Source organism: Phoxinus phoxinus, assembly GCF_949152265.1.
Source record: "Phoxinus phoxinus genome assembly, chromosome: 11".
Lineage (NCBI taxonomy): Eukaryota > Metazoa > Chordata > Actinopteri > Cypriniformes > Leuciscidae > Phoxinus > Phoxinus phoxinus.
The window spans coordinates 9,125,250-9,138,852 of NC_136886.1; positions in this window are offsets into that span (position 1 = coordinate 9,125,250).

Genomic DNA, 13,603 nt, shown 5'->3' on the forward strand with positions numbered 1-13,603 from the left:
TAAACTGTTGTGTGGACTCGGGAGGGTGGGAGAAATTAGTAATTGTGTTTTGGGTGTATCATTTTCTGATGTTGTTACATAGCATGTAGACGGACGTAACAGATGATGTAATTATGGATTTCACATAGCCTATATTTAAGTACAGATGTTTACTATTTATATTCTTGTTTGCTTATTCTGCTGTCTAGATAAGATTACAATATATTTGAATAATTAGGCCTACTTTATTATACGAATTAATTTGTCATCAACAAATATTTTGTTAATAATTAATAAATCATTATTATTTTCTTATTATCGTTTATGTATTACATTATTTTCTCTAGTAGCCTAGTCAATGATAAAAATCAGGAACAGATTAAATATGAATACGGAGACCAAATTCAAAATGTGTTGTAATTTGTTGAAATTATATAGGCCTACTCACCTTCGCATCTTGATGAGTTTACGTATGTTTAAGTCCTTAGTTCGTGTGTGTGTGTGTGTGTGTGTGTGTGTGTGTGTGTGTGTGTGTGTGTGTGTGTGTGTGTGTGTGTGTGTGTGTGTGTGTGTGTGTGTGTGTTGGGGGTCAATTCCTAAGTATATCCACATGGTGGCGCCAACAACCCGCATATATTAACTGAAACGTTTCATAAATTCAAGAATGCTTTGTAAAATATCTAGATCTATTGGAACACCATTGCTTACAGTTTGACAATGAAGGCCTTAAGGCGAGACACGGCAGGCAAAAACATCGTTTTTTTTCACTGGTCAATTTTGAGATTTTAGGCTATTTGTCTTCAATATCATGTCTTCTTTCAGACTTGTGGTGAAAAAAAGTCCAAAATACACATTTAGGTCTTTATTTTACTACACTTTGTCTATTTGCGTCTGTAGATTTCTCCAAAATTCAACAAAAGTTGGCGTTCTAAATCAACGCGCTGCTCCGCGATCTCTGTGTTCTTCCTTTAATCACGCACATGTCTGAAAAGCTCTCTCTCTGCTGTACAATGCTGTCGGGTCCAAATATGGTCATTTCCTTTTAATCAGCAACCAATCGTGAAAGTAAAATGGGCATTTAACCCTAAAAGCGAAATCTCATTGGCTGATGTCAATTTCTGACAACGTGATTGGTTCAGATGCATCACGTGACGCGCTCTGACACTTAGATGTGTGTTTTTGACTGTTTTTCTGCTCAGTTAAAGGCCATAAATGCTGTGTTTATAAGTTTTGATGTGATTTAGGTGGTTTGTATTGTTGTTGCTAATGAATTGATAAGATATTGTGTCAGTAAATAGTTGTTTCTACTAAAAAAGTATGATTTTTTACATTACAAATCTTTAAATGCCTTTTTCTCAAAATGAGTTTTTTGTCATCCTCCAGTAGAAACATCTCAGCCTATGTAGCACCGATGTACACCAAACTTTCCAGTTATACACTTAGCAGTATTCTGAAGATATGTTCAGAGGGATTTGTTAATAAATCATTCCTGGACTGATTTATGGGACATTTTAATCCCAAAAATATGTCGAAAATCGATTTTTTAAGGCTATGGACAGTATATTTTGATTTCCTAGGTAATGAAAGCATATATCCTGAAATCCCTCTGAACATCTTTTTTCATCTTGTGTGTAAACAAAATGAAAAAAGAATTTTGCACCTGGCTTTATCATATGTTCAGATCTATCTACCGAAAATATATGCAAAAGTGTGCATATTTAATGAGATAATACCTAATTTGCATAATTAAACATACAAATTTCAAAAACTTGTAATACATTTTTTTTATGAACTTGTGTAAGTAATCAACTGAGGAAGTGTCATGGTGATATCTATTATTTTTAAATTGTACCCTATTCACCTGTAGTGTCTCGCCTTAAACCAATATTCGATGAAATATTGATAAAGTCAAACTCTATGTTATGAGTAATACTAATCAACAACATGCATGTAATATGTAAGTATTTTGTGGCACTGCAACATGTGCACACTGCAAAAGTAGATGCTACTGTTAATAATTATAATTGCACGTGGTATGAGTTACATGGACATTGCAATGAAAGAGAAATGTATAATGTTAAAGAGAAATGCTGTTCTTTACAACATTTGAGAACAGCTTGTGCTGTTATTAAACAGTCCATTTTGGACAGCCAGTTAAGGCACAAAGGTCATCCAGACTTCCTTTTGTCAGCTCAAACTCTGTTTGGGGTCTGTTCAGACCGCTTTAGTGTGTGTCTGTTTGCCAGAACGAGTGGAAGTAGAGTTGTTGTTAAACGGAGTACCCAGTAAACTACATGCGTCATAGCTATTCACACTGGAGTGAATGCTATTCTCTCTGTCTCTGAATGTCCAAAGGTGCCGCTCAGGCCTCTGCCGAGGAAGAGAGTGATACATAAAGTCTTTCCAAAACACGAGAAAGAGAAAAACAGGTTGCTAAAGAGCCTATGAAATCAAAATTAGAGTTTTGTGGCTTTTAGTTCATGCCATTGAGGTCATTTAGTCGAGTAAAAAAAGTTAAGAAACATTATTTTTGTCACTTTAGCATCTATTGTTGTCTCTCAATATCCAATTTTATGCAAAATTGTGTAATTTCAATGCATTTAGTATATTTTATAATAACCTTTTATGGTTTCAATTGTAATAAAAGCCATAAGAGAAGTGCACTTTTTAGCTTTTTAATGTCCCTCGTCTCTATTCAACAAGTTGTATGCAGTTTATATTAGCAATATTTTATTTTATTTTTTTACAATTTTTCAACGCTTTTTCAAAACTTTTCATACAGTTCTCCTAACCAATTTTCGACCTGGCACAGCAGTTAATTTCACATTCAAAATGCACTAAAACTACCAAAGCACTCACATTAAGTAATTCTTCCATAAGGTTGTCAGCACCAAACAAACACAATTTACCACTCATAAAACAATAATGTAAAAAACACCAACAACAAGTAGCATTATACAATGTTTTATTTTGTGACATATCTTTACAAAACATGAATGACACTTTTTAGATTCAGAATATTTCAATATGGAATTGTTGTAGAAATGTAGCAAATTGCTGCCTTATTAATTTTTGTTGGCCTGCATGCAGGCGCAGAGTTTTGGCAGTGGTTGTGTGTAAATGAGAAAATAATTCATTTACTTTGAAAGAAGTGGTCAGTGAATGCATTTTGTGCCGAAGCAATGATAAATGATCTGCAGTTCATCCCACACAGGCTGATGCTGATTTAATCACTGTGTGAAGGGTTTTGAAAAATTGACTTAAAAAAAAAAAAAAAAAACTAAGTTTGAGGTAAAAAAAAATGACACCCCATCAATACAGCCAGCTGGGGGCAGCCTATTCTGCTCTTGCATGCACCATGCTATTTATTACTTTCTCTGACATTGTCAACTTTATAAAAGGCCTTTCTGGTCCATTTCCAGTTCCACAGACAAGCCACTAATTCAATTTGTTAACTCGTCAGCTGTGAAGTGGTACTCTATCAGTGATTTATTTCACTGTGCTCCACTGGTGTGCAGAACAAGTTTGACGTTTTACTTCTGGCTTGCATAACTGTGGAACGGTTCGCAGAAACACACACAATGTTCCTCTCTCCCTCTTTGAATATCAGATTTAATGCAATTTCTTTGCATGAGAAATAGTGCTGCGATTAGGTCCAAACAATGCAAAATACATAAAAATAACAAAAATGTATGATAATAACATAATAATAATAATGATATAAAAAGAAGAAGAATACAATTGAAAGCACACAGCAATTAATAGGTAGAAGAATGTGATTATATGCAAACTGACAAATTTGGAATTATATACATTTCAGATGCATTGAATTTTGTTTTTCGGTATCACTTGCTATTTCTCTCTCTCTCTCTCTCTCTCTCTCTCTCTCTCTCTCTCTCTCTCTCTCTCTCTCTCTCTAATTTGCTGTACCTTTAATAATTCTATGTAAATTTATTCATTGCATAAGAAAAGAGAAACAAAGCTTATACTTATACTTATACAGGTTTTAGGTATGCTGTTCAATTCACCGCTATTTTTTTAATGAACCAAAAGACCCATACTTCCCCATCTCTTACTCAGGTCATTATATGACAAATTGAAATAGTATTATGTAGATTTTTCAAGGTATAATGCTTAAAATAATATCAGCAATTACTGTCGATGCATTCACGTGAAGAAGCTATGTGCTTCATTTAGTTCTGGAACAACACATAGGGGATACTGGGGTGACTTTTTTCACAGATTTTATATCACTGTCAATTTTACATATAGACAAATATATATAAATATATATCTATATGACATGTGACCATCAGGCTTGATTTCCTCTGTTCCTTTGCAATTGGTTTTCCTTGACTTTAGAATAATGGGAATTGGGCGGCTTTGTCATTCTAATCGCCTTCAAATAGCCAAACATGGTTGTTATCATCATTGAGGAAATTGACAGCAAAAAGATCAATAGTCAAATGCCTATAAACCGGACCAGTTCTATATACAACATTTTATTTGGCGTAGGAGGACACAAAGTCAAGAGTTTGAGAACAGAATGTGAATGATCCTCCATTGTTTGATGAGCAAAAGGCTCATTGTCTTGAAGAGAGACAGAGTGAAAAATAAACTACCCACACACACACAGACTCTGGAATGCTAACGTCATAATTATTGGATATTCTTGTGAGATACGGTCTAGTTGCATGACTTTACATTAGCCTGCGTCATCGCTCTTTATAAAAAACACCAAAGAACTTGCTGGGGCACATCACAGTTTGATTTGTACTGTAGGTCATGTGCTCCACACGTTTGTCCATCTGTCTGGGGAGTCAGCCACTGTTACGCAACTCTTTATCACATCGGTTGAACCAGTCAGTCAATCCAACAGTCAGTCTTTAAAACACAGATGTTTATTTTAAGCAGGCAATTTAATACCCAACAACAATGGCTATGTTTACTTTGACTTGACCCTAATGGCATGTCACTCAAATTTCAATGTCAAATCCATTCACTCACTGGCACTTTAATTGGGAAATAATAGTCATGTGGAATTAATGGCTTTGTTTCACTATCCTGAATTACTCCCTGCCTGGACATTCCCAAAACTGACTGGGTGAGATATTTATAGGTGTGGTTGCTGTGATTCACGGTGACGCTCACCTGGGTGTTCATAAACCTAATTTCAAGTGTGCATGGGAGCCCAGGTGGAGCTTGCGGTATTTGTGGGGACTTTTCATGCCTGTTAACTGAAACAGAAGTGCTTAAAGCAGAGGCATGGACATTTGGGGATTTAGTCCAGCATTGCCATATTAAAATGCAAAGCTATCTACAAGAAATAGTAGTCTATAAATAGAGTCTATCCCACCATCTCAGAAGACTGCCAGAAGTCCAGAAGACTGTGAAAACACCCTTGACAGCACAAGAAAAAAATTAAAATAAATAAAGATTGAGGAAAGACAGTTAAACTAAATAAAAGATAAGATTGTTGGCTGTTATAGGAAATATGAGTTATTTGTATGTTGTGTTTTCACTATAGTTCTGTTTCCTGTGTTTTCAGTTGGTTTCCTTGATTATTAATTGTTTGATGATTAGTTACACCTGTGTTTTATTTCGTTGATAAGTTTGTTCTGTGTATTTAAGCCTTTTTCTTTCTGTTCTTTGTCAGTTCTCCTCGTGATATTACGGTTGTTCTGTTCCTGAGTTTGAAATTTGCTTAATAAATATATTGACATTGCTGGAAATAGATAAATTCCTTCACATTTGTGCAACCGATTGTGGTACTGTAATTTTTAAATATGTCATTTTGATTATCAAAAGTTATTAAGGAATACAATTATTGACTGCAGTTATTTTAAAAATCAAAAAGTTTTAGCAAATTGATGTTTATTATTATTTAGGTCTGTAATTAACATTACAAAGTACTTTTGTATAATTGGGCATTGTTTTTTTTAGTTTTTTTGTATTTACAAAAGTATACAAATAAACAAGTCAGTTTATTTGCATACTTTGTGCCTTTAAAAATGTGAGGCTACAGATGAGTGTGTGTGATGAACAGTTAAAACCCTCCAGGAGGGTCACAGGCATCAATAGACCCCGTGCTGTTTGCTGTTCCTGGAATCAGTAACACTTAATAGCCATCGCCCCCTAACCACTTACACAAACTCATACGCACTCTATGCATAAACAAAAGCTGTTCAGAGATTTCTTCTACAGATTAGCCGAATGAGTAGGATGCATGCTTGTGGAATGTGACCAAGGACCTTGTTTTGAGTGTGATCCAGACATTAACAACCTCTCAGCTGCAGGAGAAAGAGTTTGCTGAAGAAATAAAAGCCTTTCATTCAACATACTGAACAGATCTACGACACCACTCATGCCTAATGTCCTTCCATTATCCAGATGTGTCTCGCAGAACATCTGGTTTTGTCTTTCTGTCTGGTATGTGTCTCACCCGGAACATTGCGTACACGTGCGGCAGTGTGTTTGTAAAGTAGCGTTATGTAAGTCTACTCCTCCTCCCCATTCTATGTCTGAAACTGCTACTGTGGCTGCACATGTGATGCACACTGATTCATGGATTTCTGCAGGTGAACTGACAGGAACAAAGCGGTCGACTCATGTTCACGGCTGCCAGAGATGGCAAATCATCAGACCTGTAATTAATTTGGCAGATAAGCTCAATGCGGCCATTATGAAGCTAATTGTAGAGTCTTGATATACACCCCATTTGCATCAATGCAGCCTAGATTTAAATTTGACAGATTTTGATACGCTTATTGTTCTTTTCTGAATAGTAGGTAGTTCAATACAATTAACATCAGGGTAATTGCAGCACTTTCACTCAGGCTTTTATCTGTTTTTTCAAAAAAGAATTTTCTCCGACTGTCAAAGTCTTTATGTCTCTTATTCTTTCAAAATGGCTTACGATCAGTTTTCTTCTAGTTTGAACTGGTTAAAGGGATTGGTTTATTTTTAAAAAATGAAACAACTGTCATCATTTCTCTCTCTCATGTTTCAAAAATCTGTATTATTTTCTCTTTTAACAAGACACAAAAAAAGATGTTAGGCTGAATGGTCATGTTGCTTTTTTTTCATACAAGATAAGTGAATGATGACCACAAACCCAAGCTACAAAAAAATTACCAAAGCCTTAAAAAAGTAATCCATGTGCACAATATTACAAGTCTTCTGATATCATAAGATAGGTCTGTGTGAGAAACAGACCAAATTTAGGACATTATTTAATGAAAACGTACCCTCTGATGTAGATTTGTGTGAATATGCAAATATTTAAATGAGATTTGAGCACTGCAGCCATTTACAATTCTACATTCTAGTAAACTTTTCCTTTTGTGTTCCATGCAAGAAAAAAATGTCAATACACGTTTGTAAATTATTACATAAATTTCATTTATGGTTAAACTATACCCTTTAATTTCCTTTTTCTATGGAAGGATTTGTACATAACCTGAGCAGCAGTCTCGCCCATGTTGTACGGCAAATTTCTGTAGACTGAGCATCCCCAAAATCCTAATCTTATCTTTTCTCTTTCATGTGTTTGGAATGGTGGGAGACTAACCCATTGCTTGATACCTACACTGTAAAAAATAATCCTGTAAAAAACGGTAAACGACTGGCAGCTGTGGTTGCCAGCATCATACCGTAAAAATACGGTGTGTTACTGTTTTTAAATCAACAGCTAAATACCGTTTTGTCAGTGACAGTATAAAACTGTAATTTAACAGCATATAGCTGTAGCTGACCAAACGGTATTTAGCTAATTTAAAAACAGTAACACACTGCAGTATTACGGTATGATTCTGGCAACCACAGCTGCCAGTAGTTTACCATTTTTTTACAGGATCATTTTTTACAGTGTAATTAGGAATCGCTTAGTCTGCTTTAAGTCTCCATAAATACCAAGGATTTCAGTTCTAGTTTACAGTTCTTCACTAATCACTACAAAAGGGTTTTGTGGGTGTGTATAATCATGTCAGTGCATGTAAGTGTGTGTGCTCATTTTCCCTGCTCGTGTTTGCAGGTTAGTGTTACTGGGTTCCACTTTCAAAGAATGACCTTGTCTCTGGCCTCCTAACATGTATAATTCAGAGCTAACCGGCCAGTGCTATTGAACCTTATGCAGCACTATACTAACTACAGTCAAACTGCTATTGATTAAAAGTGTTGTGTGTTGACAAAGTCATTACTGATGCTATTTTCAGGTCAACCCACTTTGACTAACCTTTCACATAGAAAGCTATTAATGTGTTTTACAGTTGTGATCTTATTGCCATTATTAACTATTCCTCATACTTAGGGTTAGGGATTTGAACAAACTCCTAACCTTAAGTATTAAAGGGTTAGTTCTCACAAAAATGAAAATTCTGTCATTAATTTCTCACCCTCATGCCGTTACAAACCCGTAAGACCTTCATTCATGTTCAGAACACAAATTAAGATATTTTGATGAAATCCGAGAGCTTTCTGACCCCTATAGACATCAACGCAATGACCACTTTCAAGACCCAGAAAGGCAGTAAAGACATCGTTGAAATAGTCCATGTGACTACAGTGTTTCAACCGTAATTTTATGAATCAACATAAAAATATTGGCCAACATAAGAATACAAAAATATTGTTGTTGGGTTTTTTTGCGCACAAAAAGTATTCTCGTCGCCTCATAAAAATAAGGTTGAACCACTACTCACATGGACTGTTTGCTATCTTTCTGGGCCTTGAAAGTGAAGATTACTTTGCAGTCTATTTGGGGTCGTCAAAAATGTGTGTTCCGAAGATGAATGAAGGTCTTACGGTTTTGGAACGACATAGGGGCGAGAAATTAATGCCGTAATAAAAAATGTTGTGTGTGATAACCCTTTCAATTTTCAAGTATTGAATTCAATTATATTTCTTTTCCTTCATTATGGTGCGTTCACACCGGACGCGAATAGCGCGTCATGCGCGAATGATTTCAATGTTAAGTCAATGCAAAGACGCGTTACGCGCGTAAAAAAATCCTGCGGCGCGAATGACGGTACGTTCACACGGGGCTTCAGCGTCAACGCTTGACGGAAGGCGTGGCTGAAGTTTGGCAGACGCCATGGTCATAGCAGCGTCAGCCAATGAAATTAGACAGGAATGACAGGATGAACGTGATGAACGTGATTGGCTGCCGCCTGGCTACTGTATTTGCATAGAGCGATCCTGATTGGCTGACGCTTCCGTCTGCGGCGCTTCACTGGCGTTGCTCGCGGCAGAAGTTGAAAAATTCTCAACTTCTGCTGCGAGCAACGCCAGTGAAGCGCCGCCGACGGATCCACAATCCTTTTCGGCAACGCTTGACGTCACCCATTCAAAGTCAATGGGAAGCGTTGACGCTCACGCCCCGTGTGAACGTACCGTGAGGCGTAGAGTGCGGCGCGGTAGACACGAATACGCCTCATTCGCGCGTCAAGTTCGCGCGAATTTAGCGTCTGGCGCGTTAAGCGCGAATGATTCATGTAGTGCTTTTTGTGCATTCACGCGTTTGACGCGAATTCGCGTCTGCCGCCTGGGTTGAAAAATCTGAACTTCTGCGTCAATTCGCCCCGTGTTAACCAGTCAGGAGCCTGCTTGCTTCACGTGGCATGAAGTGACGTAGCATAACAAACTCCTGCTCAAAGTCACTCATTCAAAATGGAGGAGATACTAATTTGAGCTGTGAGTGGTCACCCGGAATTATATGATTCAAGTTCATACTTTTATAGAGACAGGAACAAAAAGGACTTCGCTTGGAAGAAGATAAGTGAGGAGATTGTACAACCTGATAAGTTGTAAGATACACAAATTTCACTTTTGTGTTACGTTACTGACCTACTAACTCGCTAGCAAGCTGCCATGCTGCTAGTTTACAACTATTTAAATGATCTATCAACATCAGACATCTTGTAAAAAGATGGCCACCAACGGGTTTTGAAACTTTTGAAACTTTCGCCTCTGACGCACGTAAATTCCGCTTCAAATTTATGTTTTTACACGCGTCAATTTCGCTCTTGACGCGCGAATGGACACAAAGTGATCAAGCGTATAACTAGACGCGGCAGGCGCGAATTTGACGCGCTATTCGCGTCCGGTGTGAACGCACAGTTAGAAGTGCATTCAGGATTTTTGAACCAAAGATGAGATTAACATTGGGGATGCACAAAAATTATAATTCTGGCTAATATCGATAAGCTCGTTATTATTTTCATGTTATAGCCGATAATCAATACATTGCAGATATTTATTTTGTACTCTTTTGTCTAAATACATTTAAAATAAAACACAAAAAAATACGTTATTTTAATTGCTACAAGTGCATTTAGGCATCATAACAGTGTAAAGGATTTCCCCCAAACTCAACTTTTTTTAAGAATAGCTGTACAAGTTTCAACAAAAATCTTGTGTAGTTAAATGTATAACAATTAGTAAATTAACCTTGTATAACTTTTAAAAATCGTTTAACGTTAACGTTAATGTGTAGTTAAAAAAATGTATTTACTAAAGATTACATTTAACTTATTAAATTATTTATTTATTAACTATATAATAAAAAATAAATATGAATTTTTAAAATCAGATACATTATAATTAAAGATTAGCTTTAAAGATTAACTTCAAGTGAGTGTTAGATGACAACAAACGTAATCTAAAATGTAAAAATATGGGAAATGATCACACAATTAAATATCCCAAATTATAAATACAAAAATCCTAATTAAAATGTTAAAATCAGCAGTGTGATAAAGTAATACAGACACCTTCTGCATTGCATAAGAGGAGAGGTTTCCGTTCTAAAGGGGAAACCCAGACGGTGGTGGTATCTCCCTTCACCTCTCCTGGTATCTAAACCCTGGCCTCAATTCTGGCTGTGACGTCCAGACAATCCAATGAGCACTCGGATGACTTCACCAAACTTGGGAGGTTGATAATGACGTCATTAACGATACCCCAGCCTAGAGTGTTATGTCAAGTTTAGATATGGCCTAAGAGCAGAGGCATTTATACAGACAAACATGACATGCTGCGAGTAAACTAAGAGCATAGATTCGTCAAACAACGTTTCATTTTCAGCATGGCTCATGAGCTGTAACCCTAAACTGAAGACATCCTTGCCAAGAAAACTGCCGCTGACACAGACGTAGAAATACACACTAAATTAACCTCTTACATTAGTGAACTGAAAAGGACCATGATCTCTAACCTCCTACAGATCTCCCTATCATCAATCCAGATTCCCAGGGAGCTCAAGGAACATGCCATCCCCTGTTTTTGGCTCCCATGTGGGACGTTACTCTTAAAGAGAAGGTGTTGAAAGCTGACTTTCTTTGCACAGTTCATGGAAAGAGGATGTTATATATAATTAGCTGCCTTTTCTGGATAGCTCAAATAGCGGTTATATTAGAGTTGGTATTCTGTAAAAGAAAGTCACTTATTATCATTAGAGGCTTAGAGCATTTTATAGGAGGTTACATTTAATTGGAACATTATGATTGACTTTTTGATCGTTGGCCCCAAGCCACTTTTCTTGCACCCAATCTGGAACTGCATGTTCCACTTCAGAAAAGGCTGCGCTCATATCGGCCCCTAAAACCTGATGGTATCAAACCAAGGACTGTTAACGTCAGAGGCCAAGGGGCTGGATAATATCACAAAGGAAGGTTTTCACATAAATAGTTATAAAATGTAAGTTTGTAAGTGAAAAACAAAACATATCGGAAATATTTTCTCAAATTTTAAAATAAAATATCACATTTAATTAAATGAATAAATAAATGAAAGCCTACTTATTATGCTGTTCAATTATGGTGCCATTTTATTATTCGCATTGTTTTAGCATTGTTTTTCCCTCTGTTGTTTGTCAAAGATTATGCATAAATGTAATGTTATGTTTTATTGATCAAATTTAACATTAAAACATTTTTTCCTCAATTTAATTAAGGTTATCAGAACAGACATGCAACAAAATGATGCTTCACAGCCCTCTAGTAAAGCTACAGATACACATTTACGATGTGTAAAATCCATCAACAACTGCTTTAAGACCCATCAAACTCAAAACTAAAGTTGTGTAATATTTTAACTAAGCGAAAATAATCATAAATTCCTGCAATGACTGCAGAAAAAATGTTCTGGCCTGAGATTATTATCTGCTGTGTTCATGCCATGCTGGCATCTACAGTGTATGAGGTTTAACATACGTGTGTGTGTGTGTGTGTGTGTGTGCGTGTGTGTGCGTGCGTGCGTGCGTGTGTGTGTGTGTGGGGGGGGGGGGGGCATCCATCTGATCTTGTGTTCTCATTGACCGATATGAGTCACTAATCTCCAGTTAATGTCGGATCTTTCTGAAGATTGAGATCTGATTACACAAACACACGTGCATGCACACACACACACACACACACACACACAAACATACACTGGATTCTGGAACTTGCATGTAGCTGCCAAGAGTGTTAAGAGAATTGGAAACAGGTCCTGTGTTTAACTATAGGATAAACAAGATGAAAAGAAATATGGTAGAGACGTGTGCGAGAGAACGAGAAAGAGAGCCAGTGAAAGTACAGTATGCTCAAAAGTTTGGAATCAATAAAAGTAAATATTGTAATTATAAGTTATTATCAGTGTTCGAAATAGGAATATTCTTTATTATTTCAACAAAAAAAAATCATTGCGATTTCCGTATAGCCTATAATTTACAGTATGAAAAATAGATTTTTTTATATTTGCTCAAAATGTACATTCAACTGTTAATACATTATCAGTGTATTAACAGTTTTAGCATTAGATGATGCAAACGAGATAAATGTAAAAATAGGGAAATTGAGCATGCACAATTAAATATCCAATGCATCTATATCTCTGATATCGGCCGATAATCAGTAGGACACTGAATAAATTTCAAGCACCCTCCTCAACTGACTGTAGGGGTGGGCGATATGGCAAAAATATCATATCACGATTTTTTTCAGGAAAATCACGATTTTATCATGATTCTTTATATAATATACAAATGAAATAAACAGTGCATTATTTTTTCAGCTACAGTAGGTGTATTTAACAAATCCATTCAAGAAAGAAATGAAATGAACAAATATAAAAATAAAACACGGACACTCCGACACGGACACCGGCATGGACATGGACACCGGTACGTACACAGATACGTATCGAACACAGACACACGGACACCGGCATGGACAATGGGACGGACAATGGCACGGACACAGATATGGACAGAGACACCGGCACGGACAATGGGACAGACAATGGCACGGACACAGATATGGACAGAGACACCGGCACGGACAATGGCACAGACACAGATACGGACACAGACACCGGCACAGACAAACGGGCACTGGTACGGATAATGGGACGGACAACGGCACGGACACAGACACCGGCACGGACACTGGCATGGACACCGGCACGGACACAGATACGGACACAGGCACGGGCACGGGCACTGGCACTGGCAAGGACACAGATACGGACACACGGACACCGGCAAGGGCACGAGCACTGGCACTGGCAGGGACACAGATACGGACACACGGACACCGGCACGGACACAGATACGGACACATGGACACCAGCACGGGCACGGGCACTG